This window comes from Corvus moneduloides, chromosome 1, assembly GCF_009650955.1.
Source record: "Corvus moneduloides isolate bCorMon1 chromosome 1, bCorMon1.pri, whole genome shotgun sequence".
Taxonomy (NCBI): domain Eukaryota; kingdom Metazoa; phylum Chordata; class Aves; order Passeriformes; family Corvidae; genus Corvus; species Corvus moneduloides.
This window is the reverse complement of record NC_045476.1, coordinates 117,295,661-117,322,547: the sequence shown is the minus strand read 5'-3', so window position 1 is coordinate 117,322,547 and position 26,887 is coordinate 117,295,661.

Here is a 26,887-nt window from a genome sequence, read left to right as displayed (position 1 = left end):
TATTTTCTGAAAACATTTGGAACTGTTGTTCTTGACTTTGCTGGCTAGTTACTGAATTTTTTCTGATTTCACTCTAAACTGCAGAATACTACACCCTGGAAGTTCAGGATATTCCCTAAGTCAGCAAAAATCTTGCCTCAGAGCTGAAGGCTTGGTCTTTATTCAAATATAGACTATTTTTAGCAAAACTAAAAATATAAGTCTTTCCCTTAAAGTGTATAAACTCTCCTGTAACTTAACTTTGGTAGCTTATGTTATCTTGAAAATAATATATTAATTTCTTTGGGAATTAAAGAAGAAGAAGGAAAGACTGTCAGTAACACAATGTCTGTCTAGGTAATATCTTTCAGTTATTCCTGAAATAAATCTTATGTTGTCATAATCTGGTTAGATCAGCTCTGTAATTCTTTTAAGAAAGGTCTTTTAAAATTTATGGTCTCCATTAAAAATAGTCAAAGATGGTGAGACAAAATTATTGTATTATTTTCAAAATTATCAGCGTAATTCAGGGAGCCTGCAGAACCAAATGGTTTGAGATTCAAAAGAACAGCAAAAATCAATCTGCCAATGCAACAAATGTACGAACATGTAAGCAAAAGGTGTCTAGAATAAACTGCCTGTTCCTGGGTTATGTTAGTAGCTGTGCGAACACTCAACTTTCTTACCTGTCAGTTCCCCTAAAAGTCTCCCCTAAGTGTGGTAGTGCCATTCCCACCTTTCAAAAAGCTGTATTATTTGGCACTCATGTAGAATATGTAGAGGTGTGTGTTACAGAAGCCTTGAGAAACTGCAAAGACACCAACACAAATGAAGTCATATTTTGAGCAGTATTGGCAGGATAAGTATAGATTAACAGCTAATGATTATATTTGGTTTTTAATTTACTGTTTAATGTGATATAGGGAAATCTGTGTTTGTTTTACTAGGCCCTGCATTACAAGGCTTGTAATAAGCTTGTTTAAGTTCAATTGACAGATAAAACTTCTCTCCTAACACAGTTGAGAGAAGTGTACAAATAAAGTGATATAATTTTCTGCAAATATTTGCTAAGGACATATGAAAAGACTTCTGTTAGGCTTGCATGTTTTTTTTCTTAATGGCTATCATACCCCTACCTCACACTTCAGGAGCTAAAATCTTTCCATCACAGCTGCAGGTAAGGACCAGGAGACAGAGTCACATTCAAAAGGGAGTGGGTGATAGTCAACAGCTGGGCCTTAGTTGAACAAACTGAAAAGCAAAATACTTACCTGTGCTAAGGGGAAAAGAATCTATTAAGGAAACAGATGCTGGACTCTGGAGATCATGATATCCTTGTGAAATGAAATCTGTAATTGTGAAGAATGAGTTTCAAAAGGCTAAATATGTTAAAATACTTTTATGAAATGCTGTTCTGTAAACGTATTAACTTTGCAAAACTGAACAGGAAATATTACCTGGAAAGACCTTACCCCAATTTTCAAATATTTCCTTTTTTAAAAAACAATGCAAGTATCATGAATGTATGAGTACTTTTGCAATTGGGTCAGAATTTAGAACTATGGAGGTATTTGAAGTAAATTTATTTCAATTTTAGCCAATATTTCAATCTCAAAATTAGATCCAAGTTTCTTATGAATTTCTACTTTTTCTGTACTTGTTCTACTACTTGGAATCCATAAAAATTAATCAGAAGATATAGCTTCTATTTCCCAAGAATTTTTTTTCAAAGTGGCTTTTAAAAAAGAGTAATTAAGAGGAAAAGAGCTTTCTTTGTTGGATTTATGTTTGTTTGTTTTTGTGGCTTTTTTTTTTGGGGGGGGGGATGTTTGTTTGTTTTGGAGGGGTTGGGTTGGTTTTTTAAGAAAGTTTAAACCTAAAACTCTGTTAATTAAATTAAGTCTTCATTTGGGAAACGTTGAAATGAGATTTCAATCATAGTCAAAGGTCACAAAGTTTTCCACTGTCTTGTTCTTTACTAGTGAATAGATGTGTTATACAGCTTTAGGAGTCTGTGGGCTGTGATTCCCATCCATGTCTTAAATTCCAGATGACTCAGTGAAAGGGAGATTCCTAGAGCATCTGGGGGTTTTATTTTGGAAGAATTGTTCTCATGATTTCTTACCTTCCTGGAAATTCTTGGGCCATAAACACTGAGAGCCAGCATTATGGGAGTATTTGTGGTTTCCCATTCTGCAGCCACCAGACAGTTAAAATAATGGTTGTGTTTTGTTCCAAGTTCATTACACTCAAAAATAAACATTCCTTTCCTGAGACTTTATCTTTTTCTGAGAAAACATTTAGCATGGGAAAAAAATATAATTACCAATCAAAAATATATTTTTTATTTATTCTGGAAATACGATAGAGAGTAGCCATTTCTAATACAGAGTTAGAAATTAGGCCTCTTCATTTCTGTTTTCTTACAGACTGTGCAGAAAGGATCTCATCACCTCATGAAAAGCAGGTTCAAAATTCTTCCTAAAAACCTTGGGCAATTTTAGTTTTATTAAATTAATGAAGGACTAATTTGTATCAAAACAGGAGGAAAAAAGTGTCTCAGTATGCTTTAGAATGTAATCATTTAGACCGTGTGATACTTTCTCCAAGGAAATTCTGGAGGTCCTATCACTCAAGCTCTTTGCAAGTAAAATTAGGAAACAGGAGAATACCTTGTAGGGATAAAGTCTGTAAAAGGCAGCTGGGAATAATGAAGGCTGCTCCTCTAATTCTAATTCTATTACTGGAAATATAATGCAACAGGAAGAGCAAGTCTTCATTTAAAGAGAAGCTTTTAATGAGGTTGAACATCTGAAAGACATATCCAGATGTACAGACTAAACTGATCACATAGCTATCAAAAGACAAATATGTGTGGGTAGTACAAATTTCCTCCTACTTACAGGCGTGTAATTCTATTCAGTCTCCATGCACTGTCTTTGCCAAATATTCCCCATTATTTTTAATCCTTTTGCTTTTTAGCCTAAATTCCTTTGGATAAACAGTATATATGATTACAACCAGCTATTCATGTGTCACATGTCTATTCCCTCGATTCTGATAAAATTGGAACAAGTGGAACTTGCTGTAAAGATAATTAATGGTACTAGAAAATGTACAAAAATAGACCAAAAAAAAAAGAGAAACTCTGTTAAGTGTCCTATAGAACCAAAGCACACTTACAAATGCTGGAATCACAATGAAACTTTCAAACAAGTCTCATCTCTTCTTAGGTACCTCAAAGAGACATAATTCTATAGGAAACCATGTTCATTAGTTTGTAGGCTCCAAGAATTATTAGTATTATTTTGTCTTGCACGCAATTTTCCCCACATAACATTATTATTATATTAACATCCTGCATTCCCAGAAATAGATTATAAAGGAGTAATTTTTTTTTTTTTTTCCCAATATGGGATTAGCAAAGAAGGGATCAAGAATTAGAAACTTCACTGATTTCTTTCCTTTCGAACTAAACTTATGAATAACCATGCCAAGGAATTTTTTTTTCACCTCTGAGATACTGTAAAAATGTATAACTTATCTAGTATCTATTTATTGTCTAAGCCTGCAGCGCCCAGTGCCATCTGATGGTAATGATATCCTCAGTATCTGAAATCTAGATAATTATATAATTCTTATCATTGGCTGCTATTAAGCAAACATTTTTGGGAGATCGGGCCACATCCATCAAGTTTTTCTGGAGCAAACTGTAAAGCATTCAAACATAATTAGATATTTCTACAAGCAGCTCCATAATTATGACCAGCAGTGAAGAAGAGATCAATCAGCCCACAGTCACACAGAATTAAAAGACACAAACAAGGAGAAAAGAGGAGATGAGTTGACAAAATTCTGTATTTCTGATTACCAAGAACTGTTTTATACTCTGTTGTAGCTGCTGAGCCAGCAGCTATGATGGCTGAGGGGCCAAGGAGCCCCGAAATAGCAGAGGTCCCCTGGTGGACCGATTCCGTGCTTTAGAAACACCTCTTTATCTCATGGCTAGAAAGGAAAAGCCTCTCCAGTCATGCTTTGTGGTGCCATGCAGACTTGGTCTTTCTTACCCTGCATGCTCCCAGAACTTCTCCATTGGCTCCCTTTCCCTAGTCCCACCTTCGTACCTCCCCCGTGCCCTCAGATCATTGGTTCTGATGCTCTCCCCGCTCCCCTACAAAAGCCCTGGGCTGCATGCTCCTGGGCTATTTTATCTCTGGTCTGCTTTCGAGGCAGGATACAATAAACCTCATCCGTGGAAATGCCATGTGGGAGAGCCCTTCTGACTGTGCCTCTGGTAACACTGAGCTATCCACCTTGAGTGTGTGTGTGTGAGAGTCCGCACCCTACAGCCACGCGGCTGAAAGGAGTAAGCTTTCTGGAGTGCTGTATCGCACCCACCAGAACGATCCCTGGCTAGGGACGTTTCAGGGAAACGCAGCTAACCCTTTACGAACCCACACACGCAGTGCGTTAATGCTTTGGTGATATCTTTCATGAAAATGTCCCTAAATTAATTGGTGATCAACGTAGAGAAATCAGCTGAATTTTTTATCAACTTGGAGAATGCAGGGGAGAGGATAAAAGGAGATTTTAAGTCTGCCATTTAATAACTGGGTTTATTAAACATTCAGCACATCAAACAAAGGTGGAGCAGAGTTCAAACTGACAGCATTGAAGTAGGGAAGGATCTGAAAAACAAGCTGCACACCCATAATGGGACTGGAACAACCATGCGAGTTTTTATTTGCTATTCGTTATCGAGATTATATACTGGAATTGTTTTTGTAGCCCTGTACCACACTATGGGATGAAATCTGGGTAACACCTGGGCCTGTGCTATCACTCCACATTAGAGAGATGGCTACAATCTATGAGTGTTGAACACTTTTGACACAGTTATTCCATCAACATCTTCTGCATCTTACTTGTTTCAATCATAGTAAACATTTAAGTGGTCTAAATAGTTTCACACAGACTTTCTCTCCCAGCTTCATCCCCTTATGTTGTGTTTGATATGTGATATGTAATACCAGAGAGTCTGAGAAACATTTTTTTCTCTGTAGAATTGTGGCTTCCAACACTTATTTAAAGCTCTAAAAATCTTAACCTCATTTTGCCCCAGAGATATTGACTGTAATCTTATGTCCAAACTATGTTTGGGTGTAGTAATGTTTCTGTAAATACCTGGATCCTCCCTTTTTTAAAGTCACATTTGCCACCTGGTACTATGTATTCATTAAGGAGACTGTTGTCACCTTAGACTTTTCATACTCATTCAGCCATTTTTTCCTGGCAGTGAGATGTTCTGTCATTTTGAAAGGATTACCCTGCATTATAATTCAGTGTCAGCAAACCGAAAGCTATGAAACCTTCTAAGTGATGGATCTCTGCAAGTCTTCTCTTTTTTTTTTCCCATTCTATATTGTCATGTTGTCAATCAAGACAGTCCAGACTCTTTTGGTACATAGGAACCTTCTTGCAAAAAACAGAGTTGTGGAAATGTATACACTAGTTGTATGATGGAATATTTTAGGAAATTCACCATAGCACTGACTGTATGGCTCATTTGGGTTCATAACTTGCTGCATGAAAAGTTATAGTAGAGAGATTAGTTAGAGTCCATGATCCTCAAAAGCTATAGTATAAGTCAGGGATCATGGTTATTTTGCTATCTTTGAAGAACAAAATAGCCACAAGATCAAAATAGGTAACAATGACAATGACACTGAAAGTACAAAAAAGGTGATGATCGAGGCTTGCATTTGTGTCTGAATGAGTTAGATCTTGGTGTGTATTGTTCCTGTAGAAGAGGATTATGTCTGAGAAGTTTCCCCTGTATACCTCAAGCTTTTTCAATCACGGATAGTTTTACCTTTCTGTGACAGTGAGATTTATGGTGACCCTGTAAATCACAGCAGACTGAGTTTCTGCATGCTGTGGCTCGCAGGTGTCAGCCATTCGCCTCACTGATTTGGCAAATCCCAGTGGAGTGCTCTGCTGCAAAATAAGCAACTGGTGGCTGGGTAGTATGTGTCCCATGAGACCAACCATCACATTATGTATATTTGACCATTGCACACTGTTTTGATGTTATGACCTTTCCCTCAGTGGATTACACCTCTTTCAGAGCTTCCTGCACATGACAAAGGAGAATTACGATCAGAAAGTGACCCTCTTTCCCTTTCTATAAATGTAAAGCTCTCTCTGTCCTCAAATAAGAGGAAGACTTTACCTGTCCATCTTTTGAGGGCATCTTGTGTTATTTGATTGGGGGAAGGGGTGGAAGGGGCAGAAATGGGGACTGAGGGAGGAAGAAAAATAGGAAAAAAGAAATTATTCCATGCGTCTGAGTAATATCAAGATCAGAATTGGTTCCTGAGTATTTCATCTAAAATTTTTTTTTTTCCCCCAGACATAAGGGTTTACATAAAACACAAGTAGCCAACAAGAGAGAATATTTCTACATAGCACTAAATGATTGCTATACTTATTTTTCAGTATTCATTTCTTAACTGGAGGAACTTTTCATGTTTTTTTGTTCAACTATTCCCTTTTAGTTATTTGTGTACATAGGCAAGACATTAACTCATTTATAATTTTGGAGAAACACTTTGTTTAGTTTGATTTGCGTGGGTTGCAGAAAATTTATTTCTGCTTCTGTAATTTATTATTGTTAATTTTAAACAAAAGTATTATTTATTATTTACTATAGGTTTAAAAGCAAAGAAAAAAAATACAAATCATTAGTATTTATTTTCCATGCTGTAAAAAAATCTAGCAAGAATAACATTACTTTTCTTATTCTGATACTTCTGAGATTGAAGACAATTTTATATGAGAAGAACTTACTTGCAGTTTTTGTTGCTGCTGTTGTTGGGTTTTTCTGAGCTGCTGTTAGGTTCTCAGACAATTTCAGGGAAAAATATCTGGCCTTTTTTTGTCGGACTTTATTAAAAAGTTTTGATTCTGTGCATGCCATATCAGATTAAGGGGATTCTCTTACTAAGCTAATTAACTCGGTTAATTCTAATGAGAGTGTTAGCAAAAAACTTCGAAGTTTCAGATAAATTTTTTTGACATGGTAGAAAAAAATTTCAGTCCATCTGAGCTCCTTGCATTTAAAAAATATATATATCTCTATATATGTAAAATGGGGAGTTTTTTTACTACCATCTTTCTAGAAACAAAAATATGCTCCCTTCTCTGACTTCCAGAGAAAAAGAAGGACCCAAACTGCATAATCCTTTCATTTAACATGGCAGATTAAAACAAATGATTGAGATGAGGAAAGCTTAGAAATTAAATAATATGGCATGGCATGGCAGGATGTGCTCCGTTTTTCCCTGTATACTGGCTGTATACATCACCATCCAGGGGCAATGCTAATTATAAAACAGGTTCTGTAGTCAGAGTCCTGCACTTTGGTCACCATCCTAAGCTTAACTTCAAACTCCTTGACAAGGCTTAGCATTTAAGCCATTTAAGCCTACATTTTTTAGATACAACTTCGATATTTCATGTCTTTGCCTTGCAGGTTGTGAAAACAGCATTTCCTCATCTCAAAGTATCTATATATAGACTAATGTTTTACAAACATAAGTTGTAAGGTCCTCCTATAATTTCCAGTTCAGCTTCTGACAGCCACTTGCATAATGTCTAACACTGATGTGGCAGGGTCAGGCTACACATGCCCCCCATGTACATGTGCAGGCACAGACAGAGATATATTTCACAGGGAAATCTCATTGCATGGGAGACACTAATTCACTCTCCTGTTTTCTTTTGCCTCTAAACAACTCTGTTGTTCTACGTGTTAGTACACACGTAGGAAGCCTGTATGGCTTGAGAGACTGGGTATTTTTGACTGTTAAATCCCATTATTATTAGACTTAGAAGAGGGGCTTATGCTAGGGCTCTTGCTGGCTTTTGTTCAGGGTTTTATTCATTCTTTATCAGAAGATTATGTTCTTTGTTTCCTGTATATTGCCACTTTGATTAATGCCCCCTGATACTCTATATGGTTTAAAGAGTAAAGCATCTTGCTACCCTCTGGGCCCATAGTTATAGAAGCACAGAGCCAAACATGCAAATTTTTTCATATACTTGTACAATATTTATAAACACCATCTCACCAAGTATGTTTTCTAATATTTAGTCTCTTCATCGTCCATGTGAGTGCCAAACAGAGAGCTATGCTTTACTGCTGCGCTGTGGTTAGAGGACCATGCTGAAATACAAGGCTATCAAGCAGTGGTTTAAGATATTAAAAGGTCAAATGTTCATTCGTATTGGATTTTTGTCTTTGCTAAAATATTCTTGAGGTGATAAATACTTGCTTAACATGAGTAATTCTATGCCTCCTTCAGCTCATTTTGAAGTTGTATCCCTGTTGAGCAGATTTCCATTAGATATTACTCTTTGTGAAAGTCGCAATTACATTTCCGCAGGTTCATTTCTTGAATACACTACGTTTCCTTTACATCAGATAGGTTAAATTTTTTATAGAAATGTCAGATACCATAAAACTGAAATTATTGATTCCATCAGACAGATTTCACAGTCTTCATAAAAATTGATTGCTCCAGGATTTTACTTGTGTTTTTAAATGCAGGATCTGATATGAATTTCACTTCTATGGACATCAACCCTTTCTCTGATCTTGTTTTGTGGATATTGACATCTGTTGCAGAGTTATTTTTTGAATACTAACTACCAAGATTAAAATCAGTCACTTCTAAAAAAAATTACTTGAAAATGTGCTAACTATGTCTCTAGCTGACTATTTTTTTTTCCTGGAAGATAATTTGAAAATAGCAGACTGCAATTTTTTACCAATTCTTCTAAAAACAGATTTACTAAATATGACATAAGTGTATACACTGTTTAGCCATTATGTGGCTGAACAAAACATTCAGTGCATCACACCATGGTCCCAAGGTCTGGATATTTCAAATAAATATGTTTTTACTTATGGAATATTTTATCTTTTGAGAGATGTAGGCACTAAAAAAATTCTTCAAAATAGTAAATTTGCAGCACATTGAAAATGTAAAATACATTAAATTAGGCGGAAAGGAGCAGTACACTTGAGAAAAAGACCTGCTCTTGGGAGTTGAACTCCCAAGTCAAACTCATCCTCACACCTTCTAGAATTTAATTTTTAGTCATTTTGAAGAACCATCTGACTGAAATGGTGAACCTTGTTTCAAGGGTATTCAGATCTAGGATCTGGTGAGCAACTTCTGAAAATAAACTCCACAGCTTCTCTGTATAAGAAGAATTCTTATGCCATGCTAGGGAGATGTGATTTCTGAGCTGTATTCATTTTTTTTTACTACGAGTGTAATTGAATATATAAATTAGCCTTGTATGATTTAATACTTGTGAAAAATTGTAGAGGTATTTTGCATCAATTACAAATGAAATGACTCCTTGACTCATGTTGTTAAATGAAATACAACAAATTATTATTATTCATAGGTTGAAAAAGAGGCCTTGGCTTGGTGTGTGCAAACTGAAACTTCAGTAGAAGTCCAGTGGGGTCTTATTAATTTCCCTAAGCCTGATTAGGAATTCAGTATGGAGAAAGGAAAGTCTGAGAAGAGATATTGCTACTTCATACAGACCAGGAAGCATTTTAAATCCTTCAAACAGAATGTATTCATCTTGCATTTCAGGTATGAAAGAGAGTGGAGAGGAAACTAACCTTAGAAAACAACCTTTTCACGATTTTTATTTCTGTCTATTGGACTACTGAGTGTAATATTGACCTTTACTGATTAGGGGAAACTCTTGCAGGCATCGCAATGGAAATGCCTGCCCAAGAAGTACTAATGACAAAAATGTTGCATCCCAAACTGAGATTTATTTCTGAAAAACTGCGCCATGTGGGATGGTTATTGACACTCAGTTTCTTCCTACTACCAACTCCTGCCCCACTCTGTGAAAAGCCTGGAGAGAGTACTTCTTCAAACAGATCTCTTGAGAAGGGTTAGTTCAAATTACCTGTAATTTGTAACTCCTGTAAAAGTCCCCCAAAGAATTAGACATTTATAAAGATAAGGAAGTACCCATAACTACATTAGATATAAATGGAAAATACCTGGAATAGCCATGGGATATCTTTCAGAAGTTGGTTTCTAAAGTCATTTAGGGAAAACCCTTACTCAATTCCATGTCTTGGTTGCAATCCTTGCATTTCCATTTTTTACATTGCTTCCTGACGGAAAGGAAAAGGATATATTTATTTAAAAAATCCTCCATAAATTACACTTTTTCTGTTGGGAAAATTCCACTGCTAAAAACATGACATCATCTTCTCAGTTTACCCTGAAAATGTACAAATAATTAATAACCTGTGGTGAGAAAAATAGGTGAGAAACCCTGCCTAGTAGTTTTTCCTGGTACCAAAAAATTTTGTACTGTAGGTTTTGTGTTTCTGTTCCTCAAGTTGTGAATGAGGAAGCAAGGAATTTTTCTTTTCTGCAGTAGCATTTTTTCCTGTGGGTTTCCCCAGGGTGCTTTATGACTCTGCGTGAATCCTACTTATGGTTCAATTGATTCCAGAGGAGGTAACGTAACAACAAATGCTCTGAAATAAAAAGAAGTGTGCATTTCACATTTAATGCCACAGAGTAATATATTCAGGACTTAATATCAAATGGTGCCCATTTCACTCTCACAGAGTTTCAATTAAATCTCTTTTTGGGTCTATGCTAATGCGAGGTTGGCAGGAGCTGAATAGTGTCGAATTTATTTTCATCGTGCTTTGTCTGTGAAGGTGCAATAGGTGTAATTGAAACTTTGACCAACTTTTCATCATAGGAAGAATAAGCTCATCCATCAGTGCCAGGATCAGGAAGTTGGTGTCATACATCAAGAGTCATTTAGCACATGCACATAATTCCCAGACATCAGTTATTATAATATTTATTTTAAATGGCACAGGTTGGAACCAAGAAAATGAGACATCAATCTTTATCAGTTACATACCTTTAATTCCTAATTTGTTAACTGCAAATTTGGTGGTACACTCTAAATTTTGTACAAGTAATAATTTTTAATTTCATTTAGACACATCCCAATTTATCTTCATCGTTCATCTCTTAGAATTCAATAAATTTTTGCTTTCAAGGATTTTTGAAATCAGTGATGAAAATCTTTTCTGAATAACCCATAATAACAGCCAGCTGTTGTTAAACAAGAGATGTATTAGCTCGCTGTAACAGCTAAGGCACAAGTTGAAAAAGGAGGTTTAAAAAGGTATTAATTTTCCTAACCCCTCCGCACCTCTGCCTAGGCTAGGCTTTGAGTCTTCCCCCCCCCCCAGCCCCGCCGTGTTCCTTGCTGAAATGGCAATTTGTGTAATGGAAACATGACAGAAAACAGAAAAAGCATCCCTAATACAAGCTGAAATTTTCTTATCAATTAATTTTCATTTTATAGTCATAGTTCCCCCAAACCAGCCCTGCTCCACACATTTCCCTCTACTCTTCTCTCCCATGACCTGTCCTTCTTTGCTAGTGGAAATCTTGAAATTAAATGTTAAGAAGCCTGCTGCTAGCTTTGATGTTAATAATTTGCCCAAACTGACAACAGATATAATCACTTTTTAAGTGTTATCAAGAACAGCTGCTGTGAAAATAATTCAGTGTGTGAGATGGGGGTGTGGAGAAGGGGTGGCTGGTAGAAAAAGAGCGTTGGATTATTATACATGCACAACATCCACAGCCATATCCCAGGATAAAGTAGATGATCCTTTGTCCTGCATTTCTGCACTAAAAGATATCTAGAAAAGAAGTAGCTGTCATGATACTGAGAAAACAGATAACACACATTTAAAAAATGAAAGCTCAGAATTCCCCAACAGTCATAGAAAAATAGACTGGCCATAAAAAACATGACAGCAGGTCCCACTGAACCCAGAATTTAAACTATCTAAAGAAGAGGGCAATTAATTTAAAAAAAATCAAATGGAAGGTGCAATTTTTTATGTAGTATGCTCTTGTGATTTTTTTCTTATGTAGTGAGAGAGGACAGATGTGTGGGTATGTACATGTATGCACATGTATGTCTGGTGAGGATAAATGATGTTAGCAGAGCAATTGTGGAGCCTCATATCCCCGTGCTGTGTGTGTAAAAGGTGTTCCTCACTACAGGGAAGCTGAGGGAAGCTTTTCCAATTACCACCTTTGGAAGCAAGAGAAATGAGAATTGGCAAAAAACCAACAGCCGCCTCCCAGAGGTGTCTGACCCTGCAGCGTGCGATGGAGTCAGAGCCAAAACCAAAATAAAGGAAATATCCATCACTAGGCTTAGAAGCCTTCATCTCCCTCAGTACTGTCCCTTTTAAGGAGCTGATGTTTGACAGATGGAGGGGACAAAATCCAGTCTCTGTTTACTCACAGCGCTTAATTCCTATACCTTATTGTGATGACATCTCCCAGGAAAATGGGTCTGTGAGTTCTTTTCTGAACCCAAATCATCCCTTTTGGTTGTATGAAAGGGTATCAAGTCCACTGTAAAGAGGGAAGCAGACAAATGAGTGTGAGGGTTTCCCTTCCTGCTCCTTCCCCTGGGGGAGAATGAGGAGGCCAAGCAAAGCCCAAGAGCATTGTATAGCCCCACACTCCTCCTCACTTGAGCAGTACCTGAAGACTTATGCAAGGCTTCAAATAATGCATAACAGCATTTGGCAGAGGATATCTATAAGAGGTCCCAGAAAAACTGTTAGCAGGGGAATTTGCAGACAAATCTAACATGAAGCATTAGTTGTGCTGGATTCAGCAGACCTTTCTTAAAAGCCTGAAAAATATGGAGAACTAACTTTGCCTGCATGTTGAAGTCAGGGTTATGATCCCACAGTGCAGTACATCCTTGTATTTCTGGCAGTAATTTGGGAAGTTGTGTTTGACATTTTAACCTACATTCAGATGCAAAAGTTCAGTTTTCTGGGGTTTTACAAGCACTGAGGAGCATAATTCTCTTGGGAGCCATCGAATTCTGTCCTGGATTTTAATATCCATTAAGTGATTACTGCGGAGAGTAGGATACTTTGAGGAGCTGGGGCAGCCTTCACCTGTGAACTGGGCCTTTTCCAACTCTAGCAAGAAGCAGCTTAGACCAGAAAAGGAGATCTTATATGAATGACGTAATAATAATGAAAGAAAACAAAACTATACAGAAAACTATAAACTGGCTGCAGTTCTGATCTCTGGTGTTCTAGAAATTTTTCACCTTTTGTCCTTCTCATTTAAAACAACCAAGAAAAGCATAATAAGTTGTAAGTACTTTAATGTGATAATTTAATTCTACCTCCAGTTAGCTGAAAAAACTTGAGAAAAAGAAAATCTTCACAAATCATGAAGAATATTTCTATCTTTACTGAGTTTTAGTAAAATAAGTTGCAAAGAGGTTCAAGTACCAGTGCAGGGCTGTTGCTCATGTTTCATTAGCAGGTCATCTATTGCTGTTCTTTTAAATAATTTGACTCACCTTTCTCAGGCTACCAACTGTTACTGTGTCATCTTACTTCCACCTGAGAGGAAGGTTGTGTCTGTGATATTATGGCATCAATTGACATTAAATTTATATCATAAGGAAGATGCAAATTAATTTTCAAAAGTGGTGTGCATGCATTTGTAAAGTCCATACCAAAACACTTCTCCTCCAGCAGATGAAGGAACAAATATGTGACAGATGCTACTCACCTTGACCAAAGCAGTACTGAGAGCTTTCTGATATTACAGTTGCTAACATGCTCTAACAACCTAGAAAGGATAGATAAAAATGTTCCTGTAGTTACGAAAGAGCACCTTTACATCTCAAGAAACAGCTTGAAACAGCAGAGCTTTCTTGCAGCAAAATAGTGAGCTAGCAAATTAGATAACAATTAAGCATGTATTTTATGCCCTCCTTGGTTAAATAACAAAAGGTTTTTTCTAGTATTCAGGTGAGGAGTTTGCTGTTCAGCTGGTCATGTGTCTGTTAGAAATAAATAATTAATCATTTGCTGGCAAAAAACAATGAAAAGTACATTTTAACATTACATAATGCAGTTGATTGACTATAGAACAAATCAAGAGAGTGACATTGTACCTGTATAGGATGTGTTCAACAGAGATGAGAAATTTGACCTTTTCAAGTATCTCTACTCAAAGTGTTACTACTTTTCAAAACCATTCAAAATTGTTCTTCCAGACTGATGTGGATTTATCAATTTTTTTTTGCCTTGATTAGATCAGAAATGCTATTAAAGTTGATTTTAAATAATAACATTGTGCTATTTTTTGGACATGTTGGTTGGATACCAACCAACAAAAGTTCCAAATGACTGTTTCTGGGTCATAGAGTAATGAAACCATTCTGAATAGGCCCTATATGACAAAGTGAGATCGAATTGTAATTACAGCTGGAACAGCTGCAATGAACCATATGCATGAGCAAACATGAACAAATGTGTATAAATGATCTTTTCTGAATACAAACTAGTAATTGCCATCACGTGCAAATAGACATTAACACAATATCATGTTAAGCATCTAAATATCATAATATTATTTTTTTGCTGGCATCTGAATTATGTCCACTTCAAAATTAACTTTGTAGGTAATAAATTATTGTTTCATTTGGAGTTTTATTTGCAATTACATTATTAATTGATTAATAAAGTAGGCTGAAGTAAAAATGTCCTTATTGCATCTTTACAGATAAATAAGGTTTGGAGGAATTAATGAGTTTGAGTGTATGGATGCAATTTTTTTCAAATTTCTTTTAAAAAATTTAAAAATTACATTCTACATTTTATTTTATTTTCATTAAAACATTCTTACATTGCTCAGCTTCACATCTTTTTGACATTACATGGCTTAAAATTAAAGAGACCATTAGGTAGAACATTCTCCACTGCTATGAAAATAGCTGTTGTATAAACCTCTTTGCGCACATTGAAAGAGATCCGATAGGAACTGGCTGGGGTAGAGTTACTCAGGAGGTCAGATGTATTGTGCCAGCCACTTGCATCCATCACTGGCTCATGCCTCTCATCCAAGTGTTGTTTCTGTGCTTTCTCCAGGACTTTTTTTGGTGAAAAACAAAATACATTACACTTCTCTAAATATATTCAAAATAACCTTCAAGCTAGCAGTGCTGAAATCAGCTCCATGCTTAATATCTTCTGTTTGTAGGAAAGTAAAGGAAAGTTCAAGAGGAGACTTGGCTGCCCTCTATGAATTCTGTCCGTCTCGGACAAGACACTCTAACAGTGCAAGCTAGATGTCAAGGCATTTTAAGGTGTTTTATAAGTCTTCTCCATGCACTTAGAATTAGAAGGGCAGGTAACTAATGCAAGAAGCAACTATTTCACCTCTGTTAACTTTTTCCCTATGAAAGTGTTTTAGCCTTTGACAGACTCCACTCAGACAGAAAAAGAACATATTTACCTCTTACGACAAAGGACATTAACACATATAGAGCTCCGCTTTCCACAGAAAGTATTGAGTTAAATTTCTCAGATTTGTTAAAATCAAAATGATTTGTTCTTTTGCACAAAATAAATTATTTATATGTTTCTAAAAAAAATGTTTTCTTAAATTAGAAAGTCATCCACCATGTGATAGTCCATTGAATTTCGAGATCTTAGTATTCTTTTCCTGAACTAATGGATCAGATGTATCCCAGCATTTTAAATTTACATTAGAGTACCTAATGAAGTGTTCTGGGGTGTTTTTCAGACCAGGCTCTCCCCAATGGCATTCTGATAACTTGCAATCTCAATAAAGATACCATACTGGAATTTATTAATACTGATAGATAAGTAATTTTCCACTCAAGATTTTATGTTTGCACAGTAGCTTTTGCTCTCTAGAGGCTTATAGTGCATAACATTATCAAATAGACATCTGACCTAATAACTTTAGGTAGCATTTTATGAAACAAAAGGTGGCTCACTTGAGGCTGAAAACAAGTAATTTTGATAGAGATAGGTTTTAGACTTTAATTCCTGCTTCCCAAAAGATGGATGTTTCTTTTTGTAAGTTAGAAAAAACTTTAAACAGATGTTGGGGACACGTAGAAACCTGACACTATCCAAACAGCCATTTGAGGAGGGCTACTGAAGTTTTTCTGGCTACTGCATCAGCTGTTGAGAAGTGAGCGTGTACACGAGGTGTGTTAGGAAGTGGCGTTCTTTTGCTTCTGCAACAGAGTGAATTCCCTCAGTGCCTTTCAGCCTGGCATCAACAAGCTGGCAGTTTGCCATCTGGAAAACTGACATTTGTCTCCCCTGGGTCTGCTGAACAGCTCTGCTGCAAAACAGCATTCGTACCTAAAGAAATTATGAAAGGGAGTAGAAAGCTTGCTGAGCACAAATAATAGACACGCTGATGTTTTCCTTTTAAATAGCAGGAACTGTTGGCCTTTCAGAGTGTTTTTATTCAGTATCCTTTATTGCAAAGGTGCTTTTGCATGAAAAGAACCGTGAAAGTATGTATTACATACTGGCCATCTCCTGTTCCATCAGTCAAGCAACAGTTATTTTAAGGACTAGTCTGGGTTTTGAAAAACTTATTACCTGAATCATTCAGCATTATTTTTTTCCTAAGAGTTAGCATTAAGGAGCACATTAGAGCTTAAATCTGACAATCTACGTTTCGAAAGGAGTAATTTCAGAAGAATTTCTCTTGTGATAAAACTGGATTATAATAGGATACTTGTAGAGCCAAACATCATGATTTAGGCCAAACTTTCTCCCAGTGAAAATTACTCCTCTGCAGAACATTTAGAGTTCTATTACCTCTTCAGGTCCCAAAATAGTGTTAGGAGACATGGGTTGACATAATGAGTTAAGTTGTGGAAATAAAGCTGTCATGATAAAAAAGCTTATGATACAAACTAACTCCATCTCAACAGTGAAAAATTCAGCTTTGGATTAATCAGGCTATTTTCTCGTGCTTTCAAATGTACAACCTGTTCATCATTGCACAGATGCCAAAACTTCTTATACTTTATATTTTTCAGTCATTTAAATGAGATGTAAATAGTTCATAAGATATGTTCTAGTTATAGTAAGTGGGTAAATTAGATTCTAAGTATACTTTCATATTTAAAATTCTTTGTTAAACTGAACTGGTAAAGTTTCACCGCATGGTTTACATGTTTTTAAGGAGATAATATCAAACAATATCATTTTTGAGTAAAAAGAAGTAAGATTTAAAGCAAGAGGTTTTATATGTTTATTAAATCAAAATGCAACCCATTTTTGAATTATGAAGCTTCTGAGTCTTCCATGGGCAAAATGCTCAATACTTTTCCTTTCAAGGATTTCTCTCCTAGTCACTGGAAAAAAAAAAAAACCAAATAAAAAAGACTGTCTTCTATTTCATAAATGTGTTATATGTGCACAAAGGTCCAGTCAAACCATTATAACACACTCAGCTAGCTGCCAAAATGATTGCATAATAGTGTGGTGTTTTTCCTTAGGATGACACTGAAATGCCTTTTAGCAAAAAAATATTTAAAAAAGTATTTATTTTAACACAGATTCAGGTCATTGCAGGCCATCCCAATCTTAGTGTAAATAATACTGCTTAGCTGTTTTCTCTTGTGTTGCTAGTCTGGTGATCTTTTTTATTTTGATTCTATAGATAAAAGTCTTGTCTGATACTCATGTAATTTTTTAATACATGGAGAGCAATGGAGTCAAAATATGTGACAACCTTTTTTTTTTAAGGAGTTTTACTTTTTGTTCTGAATCACCAAGCTTGTCCCTTCATTTCATGTCAAGCTTTCATCCATCCATTGGTACCTTAAAGTGGATCTCTCTAATGTCTTATGCTTGGAGCTCCCCTGCTTTCATGGTTCAACGCCAACCAACAGCCAAGAGCCCACAGACTCACTCACTCCCCCCTGGGTGGGATGGGGGAGAGAACTGGAAGAGTAGAAGTGAGAGACAAGTAAGGCCTTGGTTCTGTGTAAGCATTGCTCAACAATAAGGAAAACATCCCTGTGCTATCAATCCTGTATACAGCACAAGTACAAAGCATAGCACCTCACTTACTGTGAAAAAATTTAACTCTACCCCAGTGAAAACCAACACACATGCCAAGCCTCCTCAGAAATATCAGAATTTAAGCTGGGTTAGGGACTAAGAACAAAGGTATTTTTCACTGGATATCATACAGAACACTGGAGCTTTCACCACATTTATCAAGCAGACTTTATTAGCCATGTTTCATATCATTGGTCTGACAGACTTTTAGTACATGAAAAATTAACTTGTCTATAGACTTAGAATATTTTAGAGTTGCCTTCTTGAAAGGATTCGAGGTTTGACTGAGTTTGATTTGGATTAACTAATTTGAAAGGTGAAACTGTAAAGACTCTTCCACTTATTATTAGGTGGAAAAAAGAGAAAAAACTAAGTGTCCAGGAAGATAATTTTAAAATAAATGTAGAAGTGGGAGGCTCCGAAAGGGTTCTTAAGCCCTGGGTTTTTTTACTGACAATAAAGTCACTTACAAAACTCTAGCTTCTGCTCTCAAAAACTATGATCTAAAAATCAGATAATGTCATTGAAAGGAAAGACGCAATAATTTTTGTAGCAACAATTTTTGTAAAAACTGTTCAATTTCAAAAATAGATCTATGATGTAGCACGAGGGGTAGCCATCCATAATCTGGCCCTGATTACATCCCAAAATGGCTTAACTGATCGATTATAAAATGAGTATTTCTATGAAGACAGCATTGATGGTTAGTCAATGACGAACTTTGAGTAAAAAAATAGATAAAATGATAGTAAACAGAAGTCAAAAATACAAATAACTCAAAAGCTTATGAAGGAGACACTGTCAGCAACCTTTTGTCTGGCAACTTTAATGGTATAATTTCGTGTATATTTGTTTTGTAAATTAAGTTTGCAGTGTGCTGTTTGAATGTATGCCACTCTGAGTTTCCAAAGAGTTACCACACAGTATACAATAAAAGAATAGAATTAAACAGATATATATCTCCCCTCCACATCTCTCTTCCCCTTTCCTTAAAAAAAAAAAAAAAAATCAATTCAGACAAAGAGCATGAGTTTAAGAAATCCCAAAATATAACTTTTACACAGTAAAGAAAAAATTAGAAAGAAAACTGAAAACAGCTATTTAATACCATACCCAAGAGTGAATATCATGCCTTTAGGAACCTCATAAAACATTCAAACTTGCAAGAAGCATAACTGCATGACATGGGAACACCAGAAACCGGACAACGTTGGTTAAGAGATCAACGATATTAACATGTTCATTTGGGAGTTCACTTGGTCAGTATGAATATTTTCCTTGGAGTTCTCTGACTACTGCTCCTGTCGACTTTGTGGTACTTTACCAGACCGAAGGCAGGAGAGCAGCACCCCTGCAGAGGACACTGATGCTGCTCAGTGGATAGTCAGGCAGGGTGTACTGATGAACAGTGCATCTGGCACTCTCTCCACTGAAGCGTAACCACATCAGTGTTGTGAGACACTCTGTGCCTCATTATACCCTCTGTGCGTGCGCACACACGAGCTCTCAACCCTGCTCTCTCGATTTCAGCTTTTCAGATCTCGGGTGTACTAATCAGATTCCAAATATCGGCCTTTGCTTCAGCAATCACTGCCTCAAAAGAAGGAAAGTGACGAGGCGGAATGATCCTTACCATAGGGATGGAGCATGCTATGGAATCTATAAATGGCACAGCCAGGATGAATAGTATCATTGTACTGGATTTTTGCAGACAGTGCCAGTTACTGCAGTCAAAAGGACATTGGAGTAAAGCAGTTAATAAAAAGAGAAAGAAGGAGGGGAAAGACGTAGTGTTGAAAATCATGGAACTGAGAACATTGAGGCTTAAATGCTTTTTTTCCTCAGACAATGAACTGTCTACATCAAAGTTAGTCCAATAGCATTTAGCTTTGTGCCTGCTTCCACTGTACCTGGCCACTGGATAAATAATGAACAGTGAGTGCAGACAGAGCTTACAAGGGCTCTATTATTCCCACAGCTTAAACACTTAATTTAATAGAGTACACAGGAGAGGAAGAAAAAAAATTTCCAAAGGAGATAAGAAATAAAGACACACTGATAGGACAGAATGGTAAAAACATCCTACAGAAAAAAAATGTTTCTGTTCTCAGTTGGTTTATTACCAAAATAATTAGTACAAAAGCATGTTATAGCATTTTTTCATCTAAGAAGCCGCAAGCAACTTATAAACTATTAATTGAAGGTGAAAGTTCCTCAAATATGATATGTGATTCCATTAGCACTTTTCAAAACTTCAGCTCTTTAAGGACACTGCTGAGCCTGAAATTTTTAACCCAAATGGCAGACTTCTACAGGGTGATACCACAGATAAGACATTGTTTCTAACCTGACATCGTAGCTGCACATAAGCATCCTGTGTAGATTAAAGGGGAGGAAAAAGCCCTCTGATTTTAAAGGCTTTGGTTTAAGGGTACTTCCATGTATCATTATTTTGGCTTAAGAATTTTTTCCAAAACCACACAGAAACAGCATTAGACAAAAAGACTGAAGTAATGACTCCTAATTATGAGCTGTATTCAGTTCAGATTCCCTACCTTTTCAGCATTTAGTATTCTCTTTCTTCTATGAATAAACAGTACCTGTATCTAACATGTCTGTGTGCATGGAAGGAAAAGTACCGTTCTATGAGATATGTGACAACGCGGCTTGTACCAAATCAAAGTAACACCTCAGGACTTCATGATGATGACCATATGCTGAAATTAAGCTAAATGTGTTGTCTTCTTGGGTTGTGGTACTTTCTCATGCCATCATTTCTGCTTTGCCAGTTTTTTCTCTTTGTCACATGTCCAGCCTACATACTGGATAGGACAGTGATTCCCTGTATTTTAAATTTTGTGTGCTTAAAATCGTTCTAAAAGCTGCAAAAATTAATACTGACTATGTGACTTTGGAGTTCAGCTTTCAATGAAAATCAAGACAGAACCTTCAGTTGTAGAGTTAACTTCCTCTCATTACTGTGAGAATGAGGAATGGGAGAATTATTTATGTCTCTTAGTGTCTTTCAGTATCTTTGGAAACCTCCCCAAACTGACTTTTTCTTGTATTTGTTTTGGAAGAAAAGCCCACTCCTTCCCCTTTCCGCTCTTTGCTAGTCCTTTTTTTTTTTTTTTTTAATGGAAAGGTCTACTGGACAAAACCAAGAGCAATACTGAAGCAGAAAATCATTTTTACCTTTAAAGTTCAAAGTTACATTGACAAGGAAATTTCACTATTAAAAAAACCCAGCCAAACAAAAAAGCCCAGACACAACTGGGAAAAATATTGTAAAAAAGTTTTACAAAGCCTGTAAAGGAAGCAGGCAGGTTCTCTTGAAAACAATCTGCACAATGGTTATCATGCATGAACTGTACTGGTGCGTACCTAACAATGTGCAAGTTCTGCGGGCAGATCCCTCCCTTGCCCTTTGAACAAATGTTACCATTTCCCAGGGAGCACTATCTTTGCTGCAATCTGCACCTACTCCACACAGGCAGCTCTCCTGTCCCCACCGAGCATGTGCAGTGCCATTTCAGATACTGTCCCTTGTCCTTCCCTCCGCATCTATTGACAGATCTGAACTTTTCTGTTATCTCAAGTAGCCAACAGCAGGACCTGTCATTGAAGCAAAGAGGCTCTGTATATCTAAGCCACTACCACGCAGCCCCTTTGTTTGTCCAATGACAGTGTCTAGTGATAAGTGTTTCAGAAATGACATTTGAGATGACAGCGGAGGAAAACTCTTAAGTAAGAGACTACAGCTCCCAGTGTCTCTTGAGACACATTGCTGTCAGCAAAGGAGAAATATTTACAAAGAGATTAGAACGCAGGTGGGCCAAAATGAATGTATTACAGGTAACAAAACCCTTCCAATTAAATTTATTTTAAGAAGTCACAGCAATAAAAAAACTGCGGAGTTCCACGAGATGAGATAGGATTTACCTTGTCAAGATGATTTAAGGAGCTTCTAAACTCAATGGTAAATTTTGGGTTGGGAGGAAGGTCTGTGATACAACTTTAAAGGGAAAAAAGAAAGAAACCCATCAAAAAATTAAAGAAGGGAGAGGTAGAAAAATAAAGTAATTTATCAAAGTTGTATTGGAGTACAGAAGGTGGCTAATAGCATAGGCACACAGAATGTAAGATTTGGCCATGCTCTCCTGGTGTGGGAGAATATGAAGTATAGCCGTGTTGTCCCATCAGGTCAACACATAAGCTAAACTTAGCTGTTGCTTTAACATTTAATTTGGCTTTTCATAAAATAAATACATGAAAAATTCCAATCTGAAATGGCTGTTATGTGCAGCAAATAGGAAGATACTCTGGAGAGATAACAACTCATACACTGATGTTTATTTCTGTTGTTTCTTTTTTTCCATCAGATTTATACACAATGCTGCAATTAGCTGATCATTCTGGCATTAATAACCTGTTTGTACACTACCTTTTTTTTAGAACACAGGAACTGTACATTCCAACCACAGTTTTGAAAAATTGTATAAACAGGAGAAGTTAACCTGAGGTAGAAAGAACACGTTAATTAAGAATTGCAATAGTAATGGAAATCAGGGAAAACAGGAGAGGAGGTAAGGGAAATTCAGCTTCCAAAAATTGCAGAATGTTGCAATTCTATTTGCATATGATACCTCAAATTCATTGGCAGAGGTTAATAGGAGAGAGAAAAGCTATGATAATTGATGTCAGTCATGGACAAGATTTCTAAGCAAGAAAAATAAGGAAAAAAGTTCTCCTGAAGGGCACATTTAAAAAAAACCCAAACAACAACAACAACATTGCAACCTGGACAAAGAAAAGAGAGCTCCTCACAGTCCCTGTGGAGAATGAGCACAGAAAAAGAGAGCAGCTATACTAAGAAAAGGAACAAATGAAACTCCCTAGAGCAGCACAGACCAAAGTTAAGAAAGGCCAAGTTAACTGAGACATTGTGGGGGTTAATGAGAAACCTGATTGTTTAATATGCTTAATATACTTTATTCTTTTTTTATTATTATTATTTTGTTTTTATTCTGTTCCCAAATGTTCAGCCAAATATTCAGTTTGTTCTTGTAACAACTCACACTTTTTCTATCAGCTTCTCTGTTAATAAGACTGAGCAACCAATGAAACCTTTTATGACTGCCTGCTGTATCAACTGATCTGGCCTACTGAGGCAGCACCTACCACCTCCAATGAACTGCAGGGTGAGCAAGAATGGGCTGCACTTATGTCCAAAGGGGCCGCAGTTTAGGGTTTGAGGATTGCACACATCTGGCTGTAGATAAAGACTTTATTGTCTGAGAATATGCACATAGGCTAGAATGTCAGCCAGGTTCTCCCTAGTGAGTCATTGTCTTAATTTTTTGTCAAAGCACACTTCTTCAAATTGAATTTTATTTTGATTAGAAGACATTGAGAGATGAAGAATTATCCATATACAAGTGCTCTCCAAGCACCTGTGCCTTTTTCCCCAGTCTATTTAAGACTTTTTCTTATCCTTGTTTTTATTCCAGTAAAATTGCACTTCTATTAAAAGACATCTCAGTATTGCTTTCCCCAAGACATGGTCCAAATCACTCTATCTCTGCAGTGTGAATCCCAGAGCTTTCACAACACATTTCTTTACAATTCCCCCCTGAACTTATGTTTTTCCAGTGGTCTTTATAGAAAGTGCTGTGGAAACATGGTAGCCCCTCGGCTAGAGCAGGCTCTCACAAGAGGCAGTTGGGCCATCACACCAGCCACCTCGGAGAGCAGAAAAAGGAAGATAAGAAGGTGTTAAAGAAATGTCCTTCTTCCCTCCCTGCCACTTTTGAAGGGGCTTGATGTGCAAAACAAAGTGAATATGTCCCAGTCTGTTAAACTGGTGTGTACCCTGAGCTTGAAAGTCACCTCCAGTGGAGCTATTCCTTGTTGTTGATGAAGCCTACTTGCTCTGGAGAAACAATAGATCTTTACCTAGTGTCATTACGGAAAATGTCAGGCACAGTAGTGGCCACGGAAGGGAGCAGATTTAAGATCAAGGTCATCTAGAAATGACAGCCAGATCAACAGTCCATTCAGGTTTATATGCTAACTATATTTATTCCAACAGGGTGGACATTTGTATGGGCATCCCGTACTGCTTTGCTCTTAATGAATATTCTGCATGCAGAGTCACTACAGGATCAGCCACTTATATCAGTCTGAAAAATAATGCTCTTCATGTCCTTTCTTCCTCATTTTCTTTTTTGTTTGTATGTAACACAGCCAAGCACAACTTGTGTTCTGGGAAAACAGTATGTTTTCTGTTCTGTCAAAAGCCAAATAATTTCTGAACTATCAACAATGAAAAAAAGGAGAGATAGAGAGAAAAAGAGCACACATGAGGAGGAAAGACTGAAATATGTGAGCACCATGAAGAAATATCTGTCTTTTTAAAAACAATAAAAGAGAATATTGCCAAACATTCTTTACACTAAATAGTCTACATATTTTGGATGCAGGCACAGCCTGATGAATTTCACTCCATAAGGCAACAGTCTGCAAATGGATAAGAGCCTGAAAATTAGATGAAAGAGTTTCCTCCACCATATTAGAGCTCCTACCAAAAAGGCTTTACTGTCATGGCTCATCTCATTAATCTAGTATATACATTACATTAATATTTTTTCTCTGACTGTGCAAGGCTGATGGGATTCTATCTTTTCTAGTGATTTAGCAGTGCAATTGTGAAATTATTTTGCAACCATGAAATGGTTCAATTTCAGTTTTCTGTTGTACTAGGCAGGCAATGTCTAGTTATTACACTGACTTTCAGAAAGGCAAAAAAATGGTATGAGGTGCAGTAGTAATTTATTGTTTTGTAAAAACTAGATTTTTTTTCCCCTATTCCATATCAGAATAAACTAAGCAATGTTTTCATGACAGACTGTGGGTAGGGAAGGGTGGGGGAATGGAAACTTAAGTAGTCACATGGCATGTGGAAGATTGTTCTCTATACAATTAATTAATGTCCTTTAAGAAATTGTGACTTCCCATTAAAAATATAATACTAACAAATTGACTACTATATATATACCTATATAATTTTATCTTTGTGACTTCAAATTATTCGTATTTTAGTCCTAATGATTTAGCTTGACCCGAACAGGATCAAAGCATTTCTGTGAGACTTATTATATGGAATTTTTTGAATTTTGCCTGCAGTTGGATTTTGGGATGCATGTATAGCTCATTAAGGAGTACCAGCTTCTTCCATTTTACGAAATGCAACTTATATTGTTTTCTGTTCAAAAATCAAAATTTCTAATCATTGAACCTTTTATTTCAAGAAAACAAAATTTGGTCTTCCAGTACCAGTAGGAAACAGCTAGTTTGAATTGAAACTCTTGTTTTGCCTGCAACATGGAAAGTAGAGCAGAGCAATGTCAGCGCTTATGCACAGCAAGACTTGAGAGGCAACAAAGAGCTTTTCAAACTCATTTATTCAGTTGACAATTCTTTTAGCAAATGATGCAGCTGCACAGATTTTTCAGGGGGGGAAGATGGTGCAGCAAAAAAAGGTCAATGAGGACTGTAACCAACTGCTGAGCTTTATCCAGCGATAAACAAGGAGATATTGATTCTCAGGAGGGAAAACAGCATTCTCATTTGATTACAGTGTTGCAAAAAACTTTCCCCATAAGGTTTACTGAGATCCAGGATCAAAAACTCATTATTTTCCATAGTTTGTTTGAGGATTTTTCAAATGTCTTCTAAAGAGGAACCCTCTAGGTAAAGCTTTCTTCGTGTCTGAAGCTAGCTTAGTGATAAAAAATGAAAAATAATGTTTTCTGCAAGGGAACATGATACAAATATTTCCATAATGAATATAAACTATGCTGGGCTTTATTACATTCAGGTTTCTCTTCCTGACCTTAGGGAAAAGTACATGACAGCTGACCCAAAGCTCTCTCTGGGAACTGGGGCGTTATTTGTATAGCATTAAGTGCATTGACACAGGATTTTTGAAGCCAGTACCAGTTAGAAATCACATAGGATTTGCCAATTTCCTTCCTCTTTCCACTGGCTGAAATTCCAGGAGGTGGACTAAGTGCTGGTTTCCCCTGTCAAGTCTGTGGCATCTGACAGAATTTGGTTGTCTCGCAGGATATGTACAATGTAAAGTTATGCATTAATAAATGCTCTAGCCACACAAACACAGTACCCACACAACTTATCTGGCTGTTCTAAGGACTAGACCTTGCTAATGAGGGTCTCCTCATCCTACTACTTCGAGATCTATCTTGGGAATTCAAGTGGTTTTTGCCATGTCCATTGTGATTATTCTCATCTCAGTGGAGACCACCTGTCATTCAGCAGGTGAAATACATTTTTGAATCTGGAGTATATTTTTCTGAGGTGGAGGACAGATAGGATTTCATACAGAAATAAGCCCATTTGAAGATTTCTATTTCACCAATAAAATACAAAATTATTTTTAATTAAAATTAAAGCAAATAAAACCCAGGACACAGCTCATCCATTGCCTTTCTTAGTTGTTGGAAGAACTTTAGTCTTCTCACAATACTCCCAGTCTTCTGCCTTTAAAATAAACTATCATCGTGTGAGTCCACAAGAAACCAACTTCAATGGAAAAGGCACAGGATACCTTTCCTCCAGCTGTGATTTGTTCCTCTTTACCTGATCTGCTAGAGCTATTTCCAGGGTCAACCTGTAAGCCAGTCCATTTTACAAATAATGATAGGATGAAAGTAATCCCATTGTTTCTAGGATAGTTTTTAATCTGCTTCATTCCAATGATCCCCATCGCAGCATTGCCAAAGAAGCAGCTAGCATGTGGGAGGCAGTGAATGAGGATGTGGAGGCAAAGACTGATTAAGA